Source organism: Crocuta crocuta, unplaced genomic scaffold, assembly GCF_008692635.1.
Source record: "Crocuta crocuta isolate KB4526 unplaced genomic scaffold, BGI_CrCroc_1.0 scaffold457, whole genome shotgun sequence".
In the NCBI taxonomy this organism is placed as follows: domain Eukaryota; kingdom Metazoa; phylum Chordata; class Mammalia; order Carnivora; family Hyaenidae; genus Crocuta; species Crocuta crocuta.
Window position 1 is genome coordinate 6,011,940 of NW_027531318.1, and position 25,695 is coordinate 6,037,634.

The 25,695-nt window shown below is 38.1% G+C and overlaps 1 long non-coding RNA gene across 2 annotated transcripts in view; it reads right to left on the bottom strand.

The window, feature by feature from the left end:
• The window catches only part of LOC144238045 (uncharacterized), a 51,806-nt gene extending 28,920 nt beyond the window's left edge, over positions 1–22,886 (bottom strand). Inside the window, exons 1-2 of one of the 2 annotated variants that reach the window (XR_013336990.1) lie at positions 22,837–22,886; positions 13,099–13,213 (exon numbers count right to left, since the gene is read on the bottom strand). This is a non-coding gene — a long non-coding RNA (uncharacterized LOC144238045). Of the gene's footprint in view, positions 1–13,098; positions 13,214–14,352; positions 14,464–22,836 lie in introns of those variants that run through there. The other variant, XR_013336989.1, reaches the window with a different exon arrangement.
• Positions 22,887–25,695: the final 2,809 nt, after the last annotated feature.

Consider the following 25,695-nt stretch of genomic DNA (forward strand, 5'->3'; position numbering starts at 1 on the left):
TATATATATATATATATATATATATATATATATTTCCATTTCCTCAAAATTTTTCCTTCTGCCCTCTTTATAATTTTTATCATTCTTTGTGATAACAGCACTTAAGATCTACTCTCTTAGCAAATTTTTAAGTATATATTATTGTACATTATACATAGGCACTAAGCTGTAGAGTGGATCTCTAAAACTTATTCATCTTACATATCTGAAACTTTGTACCCTTTGAGCAATGCCTCCCCATTCCCCCTCTGCTAGACAATTTGGCCCCTGTTTCAATGAATTTAACTATATTATATTCCTTATATAACTGGTATTATATAGTATTTTTCCTTCTGTATCTGCCTTATTTCATTTAGTATAATGTCCTCCAAGTTCATCCACATTATGAAAAATGGTAGAATTTCCTTCTTTTTAAAGGTAGAATACGGCACAAAAACAGACACATAGACCAATGGAATAGAATAGGGAACGCAGAATTGGACCTACAAATGTATGGCCAACTAATCTTTGACAAAGGGGGAAAGAGTTTCTAACGGAAAAACAGATGTGATTCTATTTCTTCATGATTCACTATTATTAAGTTGTATATTTCTATTACTTATCTATTTCTTCTAGGTTATCCAATTTGCTGGCGTGTAGTCTCTTATAGTTGGTTCATAGTAGTCTCTTATAATCTTTTGTATTTCTGTGGTATTAGTTTTATTTATTACATCTATTCCCATTTTCAAGTTCTGTACTATAGCAAGAACTTGCTGTGCTACAGCAAGCAGCCATAACGTCCCAGTATCCTAAAAAAAATAAGTATTTCTCTTTCACTCACAAGTATGTTGGTAGGCTGGGGCAAATATCCTTCAGGTTGAGGATGAGTCAAGTTGGATCCACATATTTTATTCTTTTATAGGGGCTGTAGCAACATGGAACATGTAACTTTAATGGTGGAGATCAGAAGCTCCTAGAGGAGTAAATGGAAGCAAATATATCTAATAAATATAGCGAATAAATCTAATATCTAGGCTCAGAACTAGTTCTTCTGCTCTGACTCCACTGATCACTGATCACAAGTCAAGTCCAATATTGGTGAGCAGGGCAGGTACTCCTCTCATGAAGGGGGTGGGGGAGGGGAAATATAGCCTGCCACACCTACAATCTTCAAGGACAAGCCTCAGACCTTTCTTACTTTTTAGAAGTTGCTGTATACATTGTAGTATATATTCTTTATTTTTTATAGTCTATTTAGAGTTAATATTATACTAGTTCACATAAAATGCAAGAACTTTGCAAGTGTATAGGCCATCTTCCAGCCCTATGTGCTATGCTAGTTGTCACATGTAATACTTCTATATACATTCTACACTCCAAAATATAATGTTTCAATTTTTGCTTTGAACAATCATATGCATTTTTATAAAATTAAATAATATGCATTTTATAAAATTAACTTTGTGTTAACATATTTACCATGTCTAGTTATCTTCATTGCTTTATGAAGATCCAGATGTCTATCTGTTATTATTTCTTGTCATCCTAAAGAACTTCTTTTGCATTTACTGTAGCCCAGGTCTCCAACAACAAATTTTCTCTCTCTCTCTTTTTTTTTTTTCATATGGAAGTGTCTTTATTTTGCCTTCATTACTGAAGGATAGTTGAGCTTGTTATAGAATTCCATGTTATTGTTTCATACTTCAGTATTTAAAGATGTCATACCACCTTTTTTCTGGCCTCTTTTTTTCCTTCTTTATTTTAAGTTTATTTATTTACTTTGAGTAAAAGAGAGTGCAACAGGGGAGGGGCAGAGAGAGAAGGAAAAAGAGGACCCAGGCAGGCTTCACATTGCCAGTGCAGAGCCCAATGTGGGACTTGAACCCATGAACCATGAGACCATGATCTGAGCTGAAATCAAGAGTCCTAACACTTAACTGAATAAGCCACCTAGGTGCCCCATGGTCTCCTTTACTTCAAACTGGTTTTTGCTGTCCTTCACTGTATGACCCTATTGTCCATGTTGGGAATCCTCTTCCTTAAATCTACTTTGTTTAGAGACTCATTCATGAGTTTTATCCCAGGAGAAATTGTCCTTGGCACCTGTAATATGGAACTATACTGGAAGTGGGAGGGTCATGGCTGACCCCAAAGAGACGACAGTAACTTTTTTTTCAGATGACAAGCCTGTACAACCAGAAAATCAAAGAGATCCTAGTGTTAGAATTAATGAAAGACAGGCAGAGAAGGACAAATATCATATGTTTGCACATATAGGAGGATTAGAAGGAACTTAACTGAGGAACAAGGGGGAGAAGAAGGGGGGAAATGGTGGGGGAAAGGGAGAGAGGCAAAGCATGAGAGACTCTTGAATGCTGACAAAAACTGAGGACTGATGGATGTGGGGGGGAGGGGGGATGGGCATGGAGGAGGACACTTGTGGGGATGAGCGCTGGGTGTTATGTGGAAACTAATTTGACAATAAACTATTTGTAAAAAAAAAAAAAAACAGAGTTAATGAAAGAATATTGTAAGAGAGCCAGATACAAAGCTTACAAAATTAATACATTTTCTTTATGCTAACAGTAAAAACTGGGAGGTTTTAAATACCATTTATATGTACAAAAGAACTGTAACATATTTAGAAATAAAGTTAACAAAAGGGATCAGCATGCTTATAAATATAACTGTCAAATAATACAGAAGAAACAAACAAAATGTGAATAAATAGAACCTATTTATTTTATAAAATAAATAAAGTTAATACCTTTTGACCCCCTTCATCCATTTTTCCCACCCCCCAACACCTGCCTCTGGCAAGCACCCATCTGTTCTCCCTATGTATTAGCTCATTTTTTAAGATTCTGCATACAATTGAGATCATATGACATTTGTCTCTCTCTGTCTAATAACAATAATATTTTAGATTCTCCTTGAAAAAGATCCTACTGAATTGTTGAAATTCTGAAAAATAGCACTACAAGGACTGGGCTACAATAAAGTCTTCAAATAAATCATTGAGTGGGAGGGGCAGCCTCTAAAATGGCTACTGAGGCTCATCTCTTGATGTTCACACCTTTGTATAACCCCTCCCTGTGTGAACTGGACCTTGTGTCTTGCTTCTAATAAGAAAGAGTATGGCAAAAGTGATGGGCTGTTACTTTAGGCTATTACAAAAAAATTCTGGGTTCTCTCTTATTCTCTGGCATTTCTCTCAGTCCCTTTCTTTGTCTATCTCTGTCTCTCTTTCTCTATCTATCTTTCTCTCTCTCTCTCTCTCTCTGCTTTTTCTCTGGGTCAAGCCAGTTACCATGCTGTGCACAGTCCTATGGAAAGGCCCACATAACAAGGGACTAATGTCTCTGGTCAACAGCCAGTTAGGCCCTGCTGCCTGCTGACAGCAACATGAGTGATCCTGGAAGCAGATATTCATCCAGTCCAGCTTTGAGATAACCATAGCCCTTGATTTCAGTCTTGTGAGAGACCATATTTACTTTCTCTTATACAGATACAAAATGTTTTTATCTTAGAGACAGAGAGTCAGAGACCCAGAGATTCACACCACAGATTCAGCTACCCAGAAACTACCCAGATTCTTGACCCACAGACACTTGAAATAATATATGTCGTTTTAATGCACACTATTTAGGGATTATTTGTTAGGCAGCAATAGGAAACTAACACACTCAATATTTGTGATACCATGCACTCGGCCAGAGTCTTAAACAGTGCTTGCACTGTCTGAAACCTTTCTTGGCCACACTTGAGTACAAAAGGAAGATCAATGACTCTGGCTCAGAAAGAGGCAAGGAATCTTTCCTTGAGCCGCAACTCCATGGCTGGTTGGCCAGGCATCACTAGGTCAACCACTTTCAGTTTCCTCATCTTTTAAAAAGGCACAATAATTCTTGCCCTACTTTTCGGAATTATTGTTGCCAGCAATTAGAATCATAGATAGGAAAAAAAATTCCAACAAGTAAAGGCACTGTATGAACAGGAATGTGTAGTTTTTAAAAGTCAAGGCTGGCCCTATTGTCTTCTTCTGTTCTGTTCCCTTAAACACACCCATCCCTTGTACAACCTAATTGGGCTGTCATATTTAGTTGAGAAATATGACTGATTGCAACTATACACCACCTGGCTTGGGTAAAAGCAATACTGAGATGCTACTGAAATGCAGTGTGTTTTCAAAGAGCCCTTCTCTCCTCTAGGGACTTGGCTGTCAGACTACATCCTGGCATGTGGAGATGAGCACTTCCTCCCATGAATTAGGGAGGAGCCAAGATGGAGGTTTCCTGGTGTTACTAGTACAACTGAAGCCTCTTCTCTGTTAAGTAGACAAAGCAAGTACCACGTGACTTCCTGTATTCTATTCTCTGGGGTCTCATCCTTGTAAGGAAATACTGAAATGTGAGAGGAAACGTGTTTGCTTAAATAGAAATTATAATTAAGTCATAAAATAACAAAATACGTATGGGATTTAAAAAAAAAAACACTAAAGAAAATTCCAACCAAATCTAAATATAATCATATGAAGATCTGGCTAAGCTTATTTAACAGAACTTACAGCATGTGTCCAAAATGTTTTGGCACTGTTTTAGGCACTTCTTCATTTTGTGAAATGCAGTAAACTTGTAATACTATCGTGATCAAGAATGGAACAGGTTCCACTGGGAAAGCCTTCCAATAAATAGTCCAGAGTATATTTGCTTGTCTTTGCAAAAAGAAATATAAGAATGATGAACTTGAAACTAATGAGTGGGTAGGAACAGGACTGGGAGGTGGGGAGGGAAGTGAGACTTCTTATAATATACCTGTTTATATCTTTTTGACTTTTGAAACATACAAATGTTTTATATGTTCAAAAAATAAAATTACATCAAAATGCATTTTTTAAAAACTCTGAAATTGAATACCAATAGGGGGAAATAACTTAAATATATCAAATTGATAAAATAACCAAAGAGCTATTTCAAGTAACTGTTGATTTCAAGAGACTTCTTGGTTTTGACTAATTCAAATCACTTTTATCTCTGACAAGTATAATGGGGTATATTCTAATGCCAAAAATAATAGCAAAGAAACCCAAAGATTTACTTACTAGGTTTGTTGAGAATAGTAATATTAGTATTTGTGGTGGTTAATTCGATATCTCAATTTTACTGGGCCACAGGGTGCCCAAACATTTTGGATATGGCTGTGAGGGTGTTCCCAATGAGATTAACTTCTGAACTGGTAGACTAAGGAAGGCCAATTGCCTTCTCTTATGTGAATAAACCTAATCCAATCCACTGAGGGCCTGAATGGAGGAAAAAGACAGTAAACACACACACACACACACACACACTATTGGCTCTGTTTCTCTGGAGAAATATATATATATTTATATATATATATATATTTTTTTTTTTTTTTTTTTGAGAGAGAGAGAGAAGACACAGGGCAAGGGCAAGGGCAGAGAGAGTGAGCCTAAGAGAAAGAATCCCATGAGGGGCAGAGAGAGAGAGAGGGAAAGAGAGAGAGAAGCAGGGTTCACCTGAAGTGGGCTCACACTCACCCAATTCAGGACTCAAACTCACAAACTGTGGAATCATGACCTGAGCTGAAGTCAAATGCTTAACTGACTGAACTACCCAGGCATCCCTACAGTATTATAATTCTAAGATAATTCTATTTTTATTTCAAATAAAGCAAACAATTAAATATATTAATCTTCTGAGGAAACAAGAATTTCTCTGTAAGAAAATAGAAAGCAAAATACAGTAAGGGAAAGCCCTATACTATAACATTTATATAGAAAATATCATTAAAAATTCATGATTATTTTGACAATATATCTCCCAGCTTTGTTCAATGAAATGGCTAGTAGCCATGAGTACATGTAGCACCCAGATTTTGGTTTCTAAATGCCATTCTGGTGAGACGAGAAAAAACCAGCATCCCCTGGAGAAGTGGTTGATTTCAGATCTGGGTCAGAGAAAGCAAGTGATGAGCCTGGGACAACTTGTGCCAGAAAACAAAGCTGTGTTCAAAGACTCATGAGATGACACTAAAATGATACAAGTGTCGGTTGAAGGAGCTGCTGCTAGTGAAATTTCAAAGAATCTGAGCATCAGAAAAATTAAATTATAGTGATATGCAAAATGTGTGTGTGGGGACGTGTGTGTGTGTGTGTGTGTGTGTGTGTGCATGAGAGAGAGAAATGGAGAGACAGAAATGGAAACAGAGAGAGGAGATAAGGCTCTACTTTTGCGGGATGCCAGCTGATAGATATAAAAAAGATTATAGAATTTTAAAAAATCATTATTTTGCACCCTCCGGTATAATAATCTANATGAGAGAGAGAAATGGAGAGACAGAAATGGAAAGAGAGAGAGGAGATAAGGCTCTACTTTTGCGGGATGCCAGCTGATAGATATAAAAAAGATTATAGAATTTTAAAAAATCATTATTTTGCACCCTCCGGTATAATAATCTATTCAGGTGGGATTCATCATGGATTCTTAAACTGTTGGGTAAAATATGGCTAGTAACAAGGTCTTCACACAATCTCAAAGTATCAATACCACCTCTCTCACCAATTATTTACTAATTTCAAAAAGAAATCTATATCCATACAGCAGAGAGATCTGGTTTACAAGTTTTGGCCACAACCTGAGCCAAAAAATCAAACTTATGTCACCAATATTAGGACAGTCTAACATCACAGCCTCTTGATGTGATGAAATAACAAGTCCTCAACACAACTATGTAATATTCTTACCCAAATTATTTAACCTGAATATAATCATACATTTAGATTTTATACTGAAGTACAGGAAAAACACAGAAGTTACCAGGAACAAATTAAGTAACATCCTGAGGAGGCGATCAGATCAACCTAGAAGGTAGGACATTATATAAGAATATTGGCCTGAACTCATAAAAAAAATACAATGTCATGAAAGATACAAAAGGAAGTGGATTGTTCTACCATAAAGAAACTTAAAAGCAATAATAGCCACATGCAAAGTTGAGCCTTAATAGGATCCCGAACTGAACAAAGGAATACAGACTATATATGAGTTGATATAATGAAATGTTCATGTTATTAGGTATGATAATGATATTATTAGTTAGGTAGGAGAATATCTAAGGTGAACTTCTATGACGACTACAATCTACTTTCAAACAGGGCAGCAGAAAAAACAGGCGTATGTATACACATACGCAGAGAAAACAAGAGCAGGGGCCAGGGAGAGAGAGCCAGATTGTACAGGAGAGAAAACAAGCAACTGGGGGCATTGGTGAATCTAGGCCAAGAGTATTTTTTCCTTTTTTTTTTTTCTGCAGGTTTGAAAATTGTCAAAATAAGAATTTGGGGGTTGTGAGGAGTATTGATGATAATACCTTTGAAAAGTAAAGTTAAATTGCTGCAGTAAAGAAAAATGATTGATCTGTGTTCTTAGATAAGAATAGCAACATCCCCCGCAGCTGGGGAGGGACGCCTGTCACTGTCACTGTTAAGGTTCACTCTTTGATTCTGAGTACCTCGTTAATTTAAAAGGGCAAACTCCATCTGCGTCCTCCCAAGCAGTCACTATAAAAGGAAGGAGGGCTTTTCCAGGGCAGCCAAGTTTCCAGAGAGGCGAATCTTGCAGGATGAGATGGACCTTTTTCAGAATAAAGAGCAGACAGGGAAATAGATAGGGCTTGCCTTGGAAAGATGGAGCAGGGTGTATGTCCATCACACAACCAAGACAAAAAAGTGGCCAGGAGTGGGGGTGGGAGCAGGAGAGGTAAATATGTGGTTGAAGGAAGAAATGTGTGCTCTGAGATGAAGCTTGATATAATTCAATGCATAAGCATGATGTTTCTCAATTTCTGGGGGAGGGTTTTTGGCTATTGTTGTTAATGGAAGTATTGATATAGCTTCTCAGCATGTTTTGATTCTTTCATCTGTCTCTAACCTCACCATCCCCCTAACTGATTATTGCCAAGACCTCTGGTTCCCCTCTTCCTCCTCCCCCTGCACTCAAAAGAAATCCTTGGCTGTTATTTTCCCCAGTGCTCACCTCAGGTTTTCAGGCCCAGCCTCTCCCTGAGGAGCCTTCTCTGTTACTGGAGATTTTAAAGAACCACATGTAACTCTTAGATATTCCCAACTAGGTGCAAAGAATCATGGTTTTACAGCATGAACTGTAATCAATTTTTTTTCAAGTTCTTTGCTAGATTGACTGTTTTGAATTTACTACTTATATCTGTGAAAGGGTGAGGTCGAAGCTAGCAGCTCTAAAGTATTTACATATACAGCATTCACCTTTTGGGCAATAGATTCTACATTTGTATTTCTGTGCTCAGTTAGGCAGTGAAAGGTAGATAAGACTGGTTGATACTGGTTGAAAATCCCTTCAGAGAGGAAAATGGGCCAGAAGCAAAATGTCTGGCCATGGTACCCTGACACTTCATTATTTCCCATGAAATTGGTTCAAAATATCTTCCATTGCATATTTCCTTGAAAAAATAAGATTATAGGGGACTGGGTGGCTCAGTTGGTTAAGCATCTGACTCTTGGTTTCAGCTCAGGTCATGATCTCACAGTTCATGGGATCAAGCCCTGCATCAGGCTTTGTGCTGATAGTGTAGAGCCTGCTTGGGATTCTCTCTCTCTCTCCCTCTCTCTGTCCCTTCCTTGCTCTCTCTCTCTCTCTCTCTCTCAAAATAAATAAACTCAAAAAAATTAATTTGCTAAAAAAAGAAAAGAAATGAAAAATCAATTATAAATGTAGTGAGCTCCAGCATGAGATAGTTCTTGTATAACCCAACAAATACCTATGTCCACAAAAGTTTCAAGTGCCCAGCGGGTACTAAATATAATGTACACTTCACACAACCTAAAAGGCTGTATACACCTTTTTGTCCTGGGGCCATGGCTTTGCTAGATAAATATTTATTGGATAGTATCACAAGCTGGCTAAATCTACTCTGCTTTTCACACTGACTGCTAAGGTTCAAAGCCAAATTTGAAACCTACCCCTACTAGTGTGATCAAAATCTTGTATTCTGCATGTGGGACACCATCTTTGCATCCTCATGACTTGTTACTTTACATGGGTTGTAGTTCTATAAGTTGCCTTGAATCCTTCTTAGAATGAGGAGGTATATTTGGGATGAAGGGAGCACTGGCTGAGCTTAAAACACAGAAGAGGCTGCCCAGGATCCAGGATGATCTCAATTTGTAGTGGACCCCACGATGTCTTTCTAGTAATCAAAGGTAATTTGCCAGACCACCAGGCCTGAACCCAAATTCAGTATTGTTCCTAAGAACAGCAAATCCCTGGAAAGCGGCTCTCAGATGGTGAAGCCAGTAAATGAAGTCACCATTCTGGCTTTTCTGATGCACACAAACCACATCAAGGAACAATGCAGTGTCACAGCACATCCCCTACCATAGGGAAACTTGCATGCCTTTTTATGATGTGCAAACTGTGCCTAGAAATTTGAGAGAAATAGTACTAATTATGCTGGATACTTATAATACAGTAAGTATTACATATGTTCTGTAACAACTCTAATAGAACATGATTACTCCATTCATACAAAAAAGAAAAAAAAAACACCTGAGGCTCATAAAACAGATCTTTAAGCTGAAAGAAATGGCAAACCATGAGTTCCAACACTGGTTGGTCTGATCTGACTCAAAGTCTTGGCTTACTGTAGCAAGCCTGTGGGGTCTATTGCCTGCCCCTGACTCTGTTTCGCTATATGTCATGTGCAAAAATGCCACTTCTCCTTTGATCCCTGATGAAGCTGCTATACAAAGTCTATGAAGCATCTTAAATCCTTCAGAGGAAAAGAACATTAAATGCATAAAGCCATGTGGAATGAGACCAAAGAACTAGTGGATGACCACCTGGTTTGATTTGGGGTCCCATGAGAACTAGGGAATAAATCTCAAAGAATAGATCTTTAACACTGGCATCCATGGGTGTCATAAAAACTTGTGGAAACTCTAGATAAGTCACAGATTCTTATAACTACATCATTTAAGTGCTGCAGTGGGGCTCACCACTGTGGTGATTATAGTGCTAATACCAGCACCCTGCACTGTCAGCCCCCATAAAGGAGCTATGATGACAGGTGGAAGTGAGGCACGGAAAGCTCTCTCCTCCTACCCCAGGAGCCACAGTTCCAAGCATAGCACACTGTGAGCAATACACTGACCAGTGAATATAACACTTGAAGCTCTCTGGGGAACCCTCAGTGAACTGCTTTACAACTTGTACCTGTCACTTCTCAGATCCCTCAGAGAAGTTCCAGGAGTTGTGTCCTAAAACATTACCTCCTCTTCAAAGAGAATTTTTATGCTCCTTTTATAATGAAGCTCCAATCCTTTCACCCTTATTTTGGATTCCTATTCCCTCTATACTGATATTATTAATGCTGGTCTCCTATGCTATGCTCTCTCTCCTATCACCAAGCCTTTGCACAAGCTGCTTTCTCTGTCTAGAACACTGGAATACTTGCTTGCCCCTAGGTCCTCTCCCTGGATTTGACTTCCATGTAGTTAGGTCACTTCTAAGGGGGCCTCTTGACTTCCTTAGGGAGTTGGGCATCTCTTATATGGAGCTCTGTTATAGCTCCATATGGTTCTTTAACTTTCATGACCATATGATTATTTATTGTCTGTCTCTTCCTTTAGACTCATAAGGGCAATTACTACATCTTCAGTGGTTCCTGCTAAAAATCTAAACAATGTCTGGCACAGAACAGATGCTCAATAAGTGTCTGATGAATGGATGAGTAAATCTCTCCTAAATAATGAAGACCTAACTCAGACTAATGCCATCACAATGATAATAAACTATCCTCAGATTTATTCAGCTCTTCATAGTTTAAAAAGTGTTTTCAACAGCTTTATGACAACAAATCTAATAATCTAGATCAAATGAATCCATTCTTTGAAAGACACAATTTGCCAAAACTAATACAAGAAGAAATAGACAATCTAACTAGGCCTGTATCTATTAGAGATATTGAATCAATAAATTCATAGCCTTCCAAAATGTAAAGCACCAGACTCAGGTGGGTTCACTGCTGAATTCCACAAAACATAAGGAAGAATACCAATTCTCTATAATCTCTTCAGAGGATAAAAACAGAAGGGATGCTTCCTAACTCATTCTATGATGTCAGCATTATGCTAATACTAAAACCAGACAAAGAATTATAAGAGAAGAAAACTACAGACCAATATCTCTCATGAACATAACAAACAAAATATTAGCAAATCAAGTCCAACAATGTATACAAGGAATTATACACCATGACCAAGTGGGATTTATCCTAACTATGCAAGGCTGGTTCAACAATAAGAAATAAGGTAACATAATTCAGCACATCAAAGGGATAGAAAAGAAAAACTTCATAATTATATCACTCAATGCATAACAATCATTTCACAAAATCTAATATCCACTCAAGATAAAAAAAAAACCTCTCAGTAAACTAAGAATAGAGGGTAACTTCCTCAACTTGATAAAGACTACCTACAAAAAAAAAAAATCCTTACATCATGCTTAATGGTCAGAACCAAGAAGAAGCTTTTTTGCTAAGATCAGGAACAAGGCAAGGATGTACCCCCTCACTACATTGTCTCAGTATCATAGTGGAAGTCCTAGCTAATGCAATAAGACAAGCAAAGAAAATACAAGGCATAAAGAAATAAATAGAAAGAACAGAAAGAAATAAAACTATTCTCGTCTCCATATGTCCTGATCATTTATCTGAAAATGTAAAAGAATCAACAAAAAACTCTTAGAACTAATAAGTGATTATAATAAGCTTGCAGGATATAAACTTCATATAAAAATATAGTTGTTTTCCTATATACAGCAATGAGCAAGTGGGATTTTATATTAAAACACAATACCATTCACATTAGTACATACTCCCAAGATTCTTATACAAAATATGTATGAAATTTATATGAGAAAACTACAAAACTCTACTTAAAAAAATCAAAGAAGGACAAAATAATGGAGAGCTTTTCCATGTTCATGGATAGGAGGATTCAATATTGTTAACAGGTCAGTTATTTTCAACTTTATCTACAAATTCAGTGTAATCCAATCCCAATCAAAACCCCAGCAAGTTATTTTGTGGATATCAATAAACTGATTCTAAAGTTTATATGGAGAAGGAAAATATGAGGAATATCCAATACAATACTGAAGGAAAAAAAGAAAGTTGGAAGATTAATACTGCACAATTTCACTACTTACTATAAAGCTTTAGTAATCAGTTCAGTGTGGTATTGGCAAAAGAATAGACATATAAATCAGTGGAACAGAATAGAGACCCCAGAAATAGGCCCACATAAATATAGTCCAATGATCTTTGACTAAGGAGCAAAGGAAGTACAAAACAGCAAATACAAACACATTTTTTTTTTTTTCAAAAAATGGTGCTGGAACAACTGGACATTCAAATGCAAAAAAGTGAATCTAAACACAGACCTGACTTCCTTCAAGCGGGTTATAAACCTCAGTGAAAATACAAAACTATAAAACTCCTAGAAGACAACATAGTAGAAAGCCTAGATGAGCTTGATATAGTAATGACTTTTTGATACAACACCAAAGGCACGAGCTATGAAAGAAAGAATTTATAAGCTGAACTTCATTAAAACTAAAAAACCTCTGTTCTGCAAAAGACAATGTCAAGAAAATGAAAAGACAAGCTACAAGTGAAGAGAAATATTTGCAAGACACACATTTGATAATACACATTTGGACTGGTATCCAAACTACACAACGAGCTCTTTAAAGTCAACAAGAAAACAAACAACCCAATTAAAAAATGGGCAAAAGATCTTAACAGACCCCTCACCAAAGAACATATACAGATAGTAAATAAACACATCAAAAGGTGTGTTCCACATCATGTCATCAGGGAAATACAAATTAAAACAATGAGACACCACTACACACCTATTAGAATGGCCCAACAGCAAAAACACTGAGAACACTAAGTGCTGACAAGAATGCAGAGCAATAGGAGTTCTGTTTGTAGGAATGAAACCTGGCATGCTTTCAAAGACATCATGGCAGTTTCTTACAAAATTAAACATACTCTTACCATACGATCCAGGAATTATGCTCTTAGGTATTTATTCAAAGGAGCTGAAAACTTGTTTCCACATAAAAACCTTCACGTGGATGTTTATAGCAGTTATATTCATACTTGTCCAAACCTGGAAGCAACCAAAATATTCTTCAGTAGATGAATACATAAACGTATTGTGGTACATCCAACAATATTGCAGTATTTTTCAGCAGTAAAAAAAATAAAATTGAGCTATCAAGTCATTATAAGACATGGAGGAAACTCAAATGCACATTACTAAGTGAAAGAAGCTAATCTTTAAAGGTTACATACAGGGGCGCCTGGGTGGCTCAGTTGGTTAAGCCTCCAACTTTGGCTCAGGTCATGATCTGACAGCTTGTGGGTTTGAGCCCCGCATCAGGCTCTGTGCTGACAGCTAGCTCAGAGCCTGGAGCCTGCTTCTGATTCTGTGTTTCCCTCTCTCTCTGACCCTCCCTTGCTCAGAAATAAATAAAACATTAAAAAAAATTTTAAAGGTTACATACCATATTATTTCTCTCTCTCTCTCTCTCTCTCAGAAATAAATAAAAAGTACAAAGAATGTTTTTAAAAAGGTTACATACCATATTATTTCAGCTATATGACATTCTGGAAAAGGCAAAACTATGGAGACAGTAAGATGATTAGTGGTTGCCAGGGATTGAAATGGGGACAGGTGAACAGGCAGAGTGCACTGAACTTTTAGGACAGTGAAAATACTATGTTTGATACTACAATGACAGATCCATGTCATTATACACTTTCCAAATCCATAGAAAGTACAACACCAAGAATGAACCCTAATGTCAACTATGAACTTTAGGCAATAATGATGTGTTGATCTAGGTTCATGATTTGTAATAAATGGATCACTTTGGTGTAGGATGTTGATAATGGGGAAGGCTATACATGTGTGGGGGCAAGAAATAAATGGGAACTCTTTGTATTTTCTCGGTGCTGCTGTGAACCTAAATCTGCTCTAAAAATAGTCTCTGTTTTTTAAAAGTGCTTTTACATACATTATTTTTATAATGCTGTAAAATGTGTGTTTCTTATAGAAGGCTTTTTAAAAATCTTTCATTCTTATGAGTATAGTTTTGCTCTGTAAGTGGTAACAATTCCACACTGGTGTCTCCCTATAATTTTTCTTTTAGATAACTAACATTTATTTGGCCTTAATGGTATATTAGGCAGTTTACCTAAGACCTCTTACTTTAAGGTCAAAAAAGTCTTATGATCCCAACTTACCTTCCGGCGGGCCAACCCGAGGGCAAGATGCTGGTTTCTCCATTTGTCCTCCAGTGCTCCCCGCCCCAGCCCTCCCACATCGCCTCTATTTCTACACCTGTTCCTGATGCCCCTCTTTCTTTCCTGCTAGTTTTTGTCTCCTATCTAAGCGGAGTGCTTGCACCTTGGGATCTAGGACAGGAGACTGGTCCTAGCTTTGGTACAAGGAGCTGCCTCCCCGCCCCCCACTGCCAGGCCCCTCCCTACCACTGGCCCATCTCCATTGACTTCATTTGTCCCTTACTGAAAGCAAATCTGACCCTGGAGTACTTTCCTCACCAGAGTCAAGTAAGCCACATGTCAAGCAATTCAAGAGGGTGCCAGAAGTCAGGACTGTGATAGCAGAAAGAGGAATGTGGATCATGAGCTTGATATGAGCTGCTGATGAGTGTCCACTCCCAGAAAACAAGAAGGACTTTACTAAACTGCTGTCAGATTCAGAGCCTGTTCCCTCCCCAAGTGGATGCTAACTGAAAATATACTGCCTATCAGAAAGAACAGGAAAAACAAAACAAAACAAATGCCCAGCATGGTTGTTAAACACAAGACCACTCGAGGCAGAAGCTGGTCAGTCTATGTCAGATGGCCAGAACACACACAAATCCAACTCACAAACCTCAAGATTTTCCTGGGCTTAGGGTGCTAAAAATTCAGTGAGTCCTGGGCTTAAGAATTATTCCTACCTTCATGAAAAGTTAGGGGCAGGAGTGGGAGAGCTGGGAGAGGAGGAAAGGAGCCCTCTGAGGCCACAAGCTGAAAGGGAGCCTGGCCCTTTCTAGGCCTGGCTGGGAGACTCACATTTAAAATCTACTACATCATTTATGTGCTTGGATAGTAAATTTATCTCTTTCCTTCTTTTTTATTCAGGGTGGGGGAAATGGGAAGAGAAGGGAGGCCAATAATAAATAATCTGATGTCCTGATAATATTTGACAACACTTGAATTAGATGTCTGCACTGTATTGGAAGAAAATATTTGGCTATTGGATTAAACCCTAAAAACCCTTAGAACAATAATAAATAAAGTACAATGCTGACAACCCAAAGCACAGTGAATGAGTATCCCAGGGGAGGTATGAACACTTGATCCAGAACTGCAAACGCAAGCTTGAAATCTCTTTGAAGTTTTATGCTTAGTCTTTGAAATTTATCCAAATTCATCCAATGGGCATTCTGCCCATTAATGTTTATTTTAATATGAAAATAATATTCTTTCTCCTACAAAATTTCCAAATAAAACTCAGTGTTCCAGAAAGGTGTGACAGGGAACACATAGTCCAGTTTCATATGTCCAGGGGTGTAAATAATCAGGTATCCAAAATCTATGTGCATTTAGACCAACTGTTGGCTGATGATTTCGCTGCCCTGGGTGACAAAGACAGGAAGTGCAGATCTCAGGCTCTGGGTTGCAAAGAGACAGCAGAGAACCTCTCTTCAAAAGAGTCTGGTAGAGACACTACAGAGCACCTCTCATAAGTCACATTAGGGAGAAAGCATTATATCTGGAGTACAAACACACACAGGAGTCTCCTGGGATGCTAATATCCTTGGGGTCCTTGTTATGGTCTGCATTAGTTCAGGTAGGTGAGGCTATGCTAACAAAACGGACACAAACATGCAATGGCTCCACACGATAGAAATAGAACAGTCCCTGAAGGTTCAGGTTGTGGGTTCTGCTTCATGGAGACATACAAGAATCAAGGCTGAGCATGGCTCTGCCATCTTTTAACATGTGACTTCCAAGGTCGCCTGGGGCTGCCACCTTAGTGACCTGGAAGAGAAAAAGAGCAGTTGGAGAAAGGAATGCAAAGTTTTTATAGGCTAGGCCTGAAAGGACACCCACATACTCCTGTTCATATTCCACTCATTGGCCCTCAGTCATATAATCAGACTGAATTGCCAGGACCCTGGAAAAGGGAATCTATGTGTATGTTCAGGCAGAAAAGGGAAACATAGATTTTGTAGAGTAGAACTTTTTAAACAAATGTTTAGTTTTTATTATTATTATTTTTTAATGTTTTATTTATTTCTCGGAGAGAGAGAGATAGTGTGAGCAGGGGAGGGTCAGAGAGAGAGGGAGTCACAGACTGAAACAGGCTCCAGGCTCTGAGCTGGCAGTCAGCACAGAGCCCGACGCGGGGCTCGAACCCACGAACCGCGAGATCATGACCTAAGCGAAAGTCGGACGCTTAACCGACTAAGCCACCCAGGCGCCCCTCAAATGTTTAGTTTTTAAAGAGAGAGCACAAGAGAGAAAGAGAGAGAGAGAGAGAGCAGGGGAGGGGCAGAAGGGAGGTGCCAAGGATCCTAAGCAGGTTTCACGCTGTCACTTGGCCAGAGCCAGACATGGGGCTCAAACTCAGGAAATGTGAGATCATGACCCCAGCCAAAGTTAGATGCTTAACTGACTGAGCCACCCAGGAGCCCTGAGAATAGCACTTTTTGCAATAACACCCAAGGCCAGAAAATCCCATGAATCTGTATCTGTTAATTTCAGACATATTATATAATGAGATAGTTGCTACATGGGGCACCAGCACATTTATAGGTGATTCTAGACCCTCTTCAATATTCTAGTTATGCTAAAGAGATTCCCCAAATCAATGAGCTAAAGAAAGTTTACTGGCTCTTTTTCATAATATTAGTTTTTCCAAAGCTTTGATCTGATCAGTTAATTCCAGACCCTCTGCAATGCAATTAATAAAAATACTTGTCACATTAAGACCTATTTTTTTCCCCTAAAACTGTTTTCATTTTAACCTTTTAAAATTAACTCCCAATAAGCATTTCTCTAGAGCACAGGAAGTACCTATGAGAGCAAATCAAAATAACAAATAATCCCATATTCTTTTACTTACAATTTTTCCACATACTAAGTTTGCCTTCCTCACCTCATTGGTTGGACTATGACTTGTGTGGTTTGTGGCTATGCAAGTTAAAATAATCATTTGAAAAAACTTTTTTTCTTTTTGCAAAATACTCTTGCCCCTTAATACAGTTTTAAGCTGTGTGGGTCTACTTATATATGGATTTCAATAAATGCAGTGCAGTACTGAAAATATTTTTTCTCTTTCTTATAATTTCCTTAATAGCATTTTATTTTCTTTAGATTGCTTTGTTATAAGAAAACCACATATAATACAGATAACATAAATATATGTGTTAATCAACTGTTTATGCTATCATAAAGACTTCTGGTCAACACTAGCACATTGGCACTTAAGTTTGGGGGGAGCCAAAAGTTACACATAAATTTTCCTTGGTGACAGTGGTGATTCCCTAATCTCCAGGTTGTGCAAATGTATAACAAACATTTGGGTCAAATGTATACCAATAGCATGACAGATTAATGACAGATCTTTCTCCGAAATGTAACACTTCATACTCAGAGTCAGAGCCAGTACTAATGAGACCCATTAGGGCAACTTCTGACTAGTGAGTGTCCTATACCTGTATGTCTCAAGTAGTATCCTTCACCAGGCAGATTATATAAACTCGCCTATCCAAGGCCCAATGACACCTTGGATTTGTACAGTTTCCTCACAGGAATTTTGTTTCCAGAAGGGTAGCACTCTTTTCAAAGAGCTGGAGATCAGAAAAGTCTGTCTTTACTGTTTTTTCCTTCCTCCTAGTAACTTAGCAGTATCACACAAAGTTCTGAGGGGCACTTTTTTATCTTTACCCAAGGCCACCACATTGTGCAACTCCAGAGTACATGATTTGCTCTCTATGCAATGTTAAGAGCCCTCTTCATCATAAAAATTCAAAAAGATGGCATGTGAATTTAGGCTTCCTGGTCTTTGGGGAGCATGCACAGATGGTTCTTCAAGCTCCAGTTACATCCACCAGGTAAAGTTCTATCAGTTGCAAATGAACAGTAAATGAGGGGACTTCCATTTTTAATGAAATTGTTTAGAAACCAAGCCATTTAAAATATTTGGTAATGTAAGATAAAACAGGGCAAATATGATTTTAAATGCAGCTTGAAAAAAAAGTAAAGGAAATCCCAGAAGTCAGAAATAAAGAGTAAATAAATAAAACCAAAGCAGTGAGCATGTGAGCTGACATTATGACCTCCCCAGAGGAAAAGTTGTCAATTTCCATAATCTTGAGGCTTGAATTTCAATACTCCTGCCAAGACAGGAGGCAGAGCTTTGGTCCCATAAGAGTAAGGAAGATCAAGACTCCTATAGCAAGTGAGGGCCATTAAAGAACAACACCCTCAATAAAAGATTAAACTAGATAAATATCAACACAAGATCATAGAGATGGGGGTGGGTGAGGCAGGGCAGGGGTGAAGCTTGTGTGTCCCTTACTGTCCTGGCAGTCAGGAAAAAAAATGCTTCCTGGATACATATCAAAACCACACTGAGATAGTACCTCACGCCGGTCAGAGTGGCTAAAATGAGCAAATCAGAGGACTCTAGATGCTGGCAAGGATGTGGNTTTAATGGAGGACCATAGGAGAGAAGAAGGGGAAAAATAGTTGGGGAGAGGGAGGGAGGCAAATCATGAGAGACTCTTGAATGCTGAGAATAGAGGACTGAATGGGTATGGGGGGGAGGGGAAGGGTGTGTGCATGGAGGAGGGCACTTGTGGGGANGCATGAGTGGGGGAGGGGAAGAGAGAGAGTGAAGGTGACACAGAATCCAAAGCAGGCTGCAGGCTCTGACCTGTCAGCACAGAGCCTGATGTGGGACTTGAACTCACAAACCACTGGATCATGACCTGAGCTGAAGTCAGACGCTTAACCAACAGAGCCACCCAAGAAACCTCTTGGCTGTACAATATTTTCAGAGGACGAATTCACAATCAGAACTCTTAAAATACCTGAGGAAATAATCTTCTATGATTAAGAGCCAACAGACATAATGAACAAAAGTATTAGAACCCAAGAACTTCAGGTAATTGGATAATCTTACAGATTAAAAAATAAGAATATTTGACATAAACAAACATAACAAAAGAATAAAACATTATCAAAAATGAAAAATAACCAAATAAAAATTTTAGAAACAAAAACCTAGTAATTGAAATTAAAAGCTCAGAGGATAGGTTTTATCTGCTTAGACACAGCTGATCAGAGAATCTGTGAACTGGAAAGCAAATATAAGGAAATTACACAAATGCAATACACAGAGTGAGAGATGAAAAATATCAGGGGCACCTAGGTGGCCCAGTCAGTTAAGCATCCAACTTCGGCTCAGGTCATGAACTCCCAGTTCATGAGTTCAAACACCATGTCAGGCTCTGTGCTGACAGCTTAGAGCCTGGAGCCTACTTCAGATTCTGTGTCTCCCTCACTCTCTTCCCCTACCCTGCTCACACTCTGTCTCTGTCTCTCTTTCTCTCTCAAAAATAAATAAATATTTAAAAAATTTTTAAAAACTTCTTCAAAGAGAAATTAAGAAATATTCAAATAAAATGAAAACAACCAAACATATCTAGTAGAAGTTGCAGAAAGAATTAACACACTGAGGAGAGCCATATTCATAGAAAGGCTGAATATTTTCCAGAATTCATAAAAAACATGAATCTGTAGATGTAAGAGGTGCATATATTCTAAGTGAAAAAACAAGTCTACACTTGAACACATCATGGTAAAACTAAGATTTTAAATCACTATATCAGAAAGCAAACAGAAAATTTTAACACAACCAGCGAGATCATCCTTTAGACTGAGAGCAGATACACTATAATAGCACAATAAAAAAACAAGGCAATGAAATAATATCTTCAAAATGCTGATAAAATATAACTCTAAATTTTTTATATCCATTTAAACTATTGTTCAAGAGTGAGAATGAATTCAAAATATTTTTAGACAAACCAAGACTGAGAGCAGTGAGCTGATGAACTCTCACTGAACTGATCACTAAAGGATTTTCTTCAAGAAGAAGTAATCAAATCCAGAAGAAATGAATATGATATAAGATGTAATGATAAGCAATGACATTGGTAAACATTCAGGTAAACCTAAACAAGAATCAGCTGTATATAAAACCTAACCAGGGGCGCCTGGGTGGCTCAGTCAGTTAAGCGTCCAACTTCGGCTCAGGTCATGATCTTACAGTCCATGGGTTTGAACCCTGCATCAGGCTCTGTGCTGGCAGCTCAGAGCCTGGAGCCTGCTTCAGATTCTGTGTCTCCTCTCTCTCTGCCCCTCCCCCACTTGCTCTCTGTCTCTCAAAATAAAATAAAGATATAAAAATTTAAATAAAAACAATGACAGATTTTAGGAAAGAGGTGTAAAAAGTGGAATAAAATACTAGACAACAGTGATGTTTGATTGAGGAGAGTTAAGGGTTAGAAAGTGAAACATTCCAAGAACCATGCATGGTATAACAAGACAGAAAGAATGAGCACAGACTTTGTTAACTGAGGTACAAGTTCAAAATTGAAAGGTAAACACTGAAAGAATAGAAATAGATTATGTTACTTCTAAAGCAATCGCAACAAAACGGAAAAGGGAATTAAGAAAATTCTATCATTCCAGCAGAAAGGAGGAAAAACTTTAAGAAACAAATTTACATATAATATGTACAAGTACTATAAACAAAACACAAAATAATATAGTAGGAACAAAGATTTTAAATCACAGTAAATATGGGATATATAAAATGAGTATTAAAATATAACAATAAGTAAATATAAATGGATTAAACTTATGTTAGACAGATTTAATCCAATCCATGGAAAAAGATGCAACCTACAAAAGATTCAATACAACTGACTATAAACATATGGAAAGAATTCTCAGCTTCACTAGTAAAGAAAAAATGAATTCACATATGGATTTTAAAATGACAATCCTTAGTGCCGAAGGGAGTGGGTAAATTGACATTCTTTTAAAATGTTGCCTGTAAATGAATTGGAACAAATTTTCTAGAGTACAGTTTGTAATGTATATCAGAAAGCTTAAAAACATACCTAGCAATTACACTTTGAGGAAATAATCAGGCAATGTGTGCAAAAATTATCTACAAGGATGTTCTAATGAATTGTGTATACTATCAAAAAAGCAAAATCTAAATATCTAACAATTAACAGTTGTTAAATTACTATCCCTGCTGCTGCTACGACTACTACTAGTAGTAATAAAAGATAATACTTACTAAGAGTTTACTATGGGGGCACCTGGGTGGCTCAGTCAGTTGAATACCCGACTCTTGATTTCAGCTCAGGTCATGGTCCCAGGGTCATGAGATTGAGCCCCATATAGGGCTCTGCGCTGAGTGGGAGCCCGCTTAAGATTCTCCCTCTGCCTCTCCCCTGCTTGAGCTCTCTCTCTCTCTCTCTCTCAAAGAAAAAAAGAGAGAGAGTTTACTATGTGCCAGGCATTGTTCTAAATACTTTACTAACACATTTTAACCTCCATTATAACTACAAGAGCTAGGTCTTTTTATCACCCTCATTCTATAGATCTGGAAATTCAGGTGCAGAAAATTAATTTAGCGACTTGCCTAAAGTCACCCAGCAATCAAAGAACCTCCCATTTTTTTCTTTTTCTTTTTTTAAATAAGTTTTTATTTTTAGTGGTTTGTCCATTCCGACTTGAAAATGATTTTTTGGGGCAGTCATCATAGTCGAATCCAAAGGCCATAGGCAGAGATGACCGTGCTGAAAATTTGGTAATCACTGCCATAGTATGCATGGAACCTCTCTGAGTTCCATCCCTTAGTCTAAACTTGGCTGCTTTATTTTCATTGTTTGTGTTTAATGTTACATCATTCTGCTGATTAACTCTTTATAGAAGACAAAAGGAAATTGGAAAACAGGTAAGATTATGTATCAGGTACAAAAGCCAATCTAAGGAGTGAACTTCACCTAGGGCAGATTTTCCATAAATGTCTACCACCATGTTTTTCTACCTCAGTCTTCTTCCAGATCCTTGCCATTCCCCTATTAAGAGAAGAAATCTATGTCTTCTCTTCATGAATTTGGGTGGGTTCTCCAGAGCTCCCATAACACATGTTTGTTACATTATGTGGTCAGTAAAACACATGTTCTAGGGAATATTTTATTTTAATAACACTAACCATATGAAACAGCATATATCCTAATACTGTGAACACACACACGTATGTATGTTAGTACAAAAACCATTCACACACAGGCATATTTAGATGCAAAAATAAGCAAGGATGAATTATACACTGAAGTATTAACAATCTATAATCCCAGGACTATAGAAAACTTTTTTTTGCTTACTCTTCATATTTCTACAAGGAACTTCTATATCTCATGCAATTTGAAACAAAGAAATAGTAATTTCAAAGATAAAGAAATCGATGTGGCTGATGGGGTGGGTGGGGGTCAGAGAGAGAAGACATCTGTCTGCCCAGTTGGAAGCTTCTTTGTTTCTGAGGCTTCCCATCCCCCCTAACCTGCTGCCGCACTTCCCCAGCACCCAAGCTAGCCAGGTTCTTTTCTGTCGCCTCCTTACCCCCAGCATCTCCAGCTGTGTCTTTTGGCAATTGTCATCCTGGGTCAGCTGCCTAGCCTCTCTCCCTTGGTCTAATCCAAGAAGATACTAAATTACTTAGGGAGTCACATGGGCATTTCCTTTATGTCATCAAGGAAATGGGCCCAGGTGTAAACAGTCCACAGTGGGAGACAATAGCAATTCACTAAATATAGTCAACAAATGTTTGTTGAACTCCTACAATGTGATGGACACCATCTTTCAGGTTGAGCAACCTTGAATTCAAGGAAATACCCTAAATCAGCCTCTTCCAATATATTCCTCTGGTGCTTTTTCTTTTCTTTTTTTTTTTTTTTTAAATAAAGATCACAACAATAAAGTTGCTTTTGACATAGATAAAAACCATAATCTCCTCCTCTTGCAAGAGTATAAAAGTTCTATGTTTCAGAGTAAGACTCTGATCTATAGATAAGCTCATGCATGCTAACAAATGTTCAAGTAATTATTTGATTGCAACTCATTTAGATTCTTAATTAAGTTCCTCAGTCTGTAATTAAACTCTACCACATCCATTCCTGTCACTAAAATGGAATAAAGGCTGGGGCACATAGAAACTGTTCATCTACAATTTCATTTTCATCTTTCTTTTTTTTTTAATTTAAATTCAAGTTCATTAACAGTGTAGTCTTGGCTTCAGGAGTAGAACCCAGTGATTCATCTCTTACATATGACATGCTGTGCTCATCCTGAAAAGTGCCTGCCTTAATGCCCATCACCAATTTAACACATCCCCTACCCACATCCTCTCCAGTAACCCTCAGTTTGTACTCTGTATTTAAGAGTCTCTTATGGTTTGCCTTCTCTGTTTTTATCTTATTTTTCCTTCCCTTCCCCTATGTTCATCTGTTGAGTTTCTCAAATTCCACATATGAGTGAAATCATATGACATCTAGTCTCACTTTTTAAGCAGTGAACTGTTAGTGTCATTTGGATGGAAATATCCTGTATAATGGAAGCTTAGAAAATGCTTCCTGCTGAAAGCACATTTTTCATCGCCAACTCACCCAAGTCTGAGCTGGCAGTCTGAAGGAGGCTGACAGCCCTTTCAGGTTCAACCACACACACCCTCAGCTTTTTTGGATGCAAACCTGAGGCTGTTCTTCAGAGCATCCCAATTTTTCTTTAACCTTTTCTGGCTCATCCAGGACCTTGTAGCGGTTCTTACAAAAGCAGTGCATAGATCAAGAGCATCCAAAACTCTTTACGATAGGGGTGCTTCTCTTAAAATGGAGTTTAGCCATTTAGCTGTTAGGAATTCTAACACTATTTTTTTTTTTTTTTTAATTTTTTTTTTTAATGTTTTATTTATTTCTAGGAGAGAGAGAGAGAGACAGCGTGAGCAGGGGAGGGTCAGAGAGAGAGGGAGTCACAGACTGAAACAGGCTCCAGGCTCTGAGCTGGCAGTCAGCACAGAGCCCGACGCGGGGCTCGAACCCACGAACCGTGAGATCATGACCTAAGCGAAAGTTGGACGCTTAACCAACTAAGCCACCCAGGCGCCCCAGGAATTCTAACACTCTTAATTGTTGAGAGGCTAAACAGACCTCAGGGTCTGAAATTCAGGGAAGTATTTAAACAAGAAATCAATCTGAGAAGGTGCAAATAAATTTATTGAAAGTTTTTTTTCCCTTGGCCTATGTCCCATACTTATTTTTAAATATTATTTATTTATATTTATTGACTGCTTTCATTTAATTAATTTAGAAAGCATCTATCATCATAAACTTTGCTTTGTTAGAACCCCAAACACTGGTCTGAACTAAACTAACATAACTCTGAGTAAATTATTGCTTTTCTAGGTTTTGGGGGGGGTCAGAATGGGGTTCCCTGTAGTGATAAAAGATTCATATAAAGTGGTTTTAACTAAAAAAAAAAAACAAGAATTATTTTTCTTACACAGCAAATGCTGAAAGAAGCCCCATAAAGTCAAGTCTCCTACAGTGTTTAACTGGGCTAAGGGATCAAGATGCATGATAACTGCTGACCGCTGTCATTTCTCCCTCATTCATAAAGAAATGAATGCGCGCCTGGAAATCAGACCGAGCCATCCTGCTTGCCATGGGCTAAGGGTCCAATCCCTCATAGCTAGAAGCCTAATAAACATCAGGTCACAAATGTAACAGGACTGGAGGCTTCTGCATGTATTTCATTTCTCACTAGGGGACCATGAAGCTCAATTATTTTCTAACTTCTAGTGTCCAAAGCAAAAAATAATCTCTCCCCTGAGAAAAGTGGGCAATGAGTTTTTTTTAAGTTCACATTGTTCTCTCCACAGACATTAGCAAGTGCCAGTGCTAGTCTCCACCCTGTCTGACTCCTCCAGATACACAAGGGTAGGGGTGCTGCATGGTGCTGTGAGCAAGTGCAGTGGGTTGTGTCCCACGTGCAGCTCCCAACATAACATCTGTCACATCAAAAGTTAGGTGTGTCCTGTCATGGCACATGGAATCTCAGGATTGTGACCAACTGTTCTTTGCCATCACAGAGACAGTGTGATAAGCTGGACTTTTAACACCTGTGTAGGACAGTCTGGGAAACTGAGCCACAATATCCCAAGAGTGAATCACTCACCTCAGGTCATCAGCTGAATTCAGGGCACTGAGAGAGGTTTTTGTTTCAGTTAAGCTAGGTTCCAATCACAGAACCTTCGGTGGATGCCAAGCCATTTCCACTCTGACCCTCTCCAGCTCAGGAAGTTGTCCTGACATGGATGTCAGCGGGAAAACCCTCATGAATTTTCAAGTAAAACTTGCTCAGCCTAAAAAGTTTTAGGCAGTAGAGCTCTCTATAAAGAGACTGAAAGAAATACATTAACAAAGG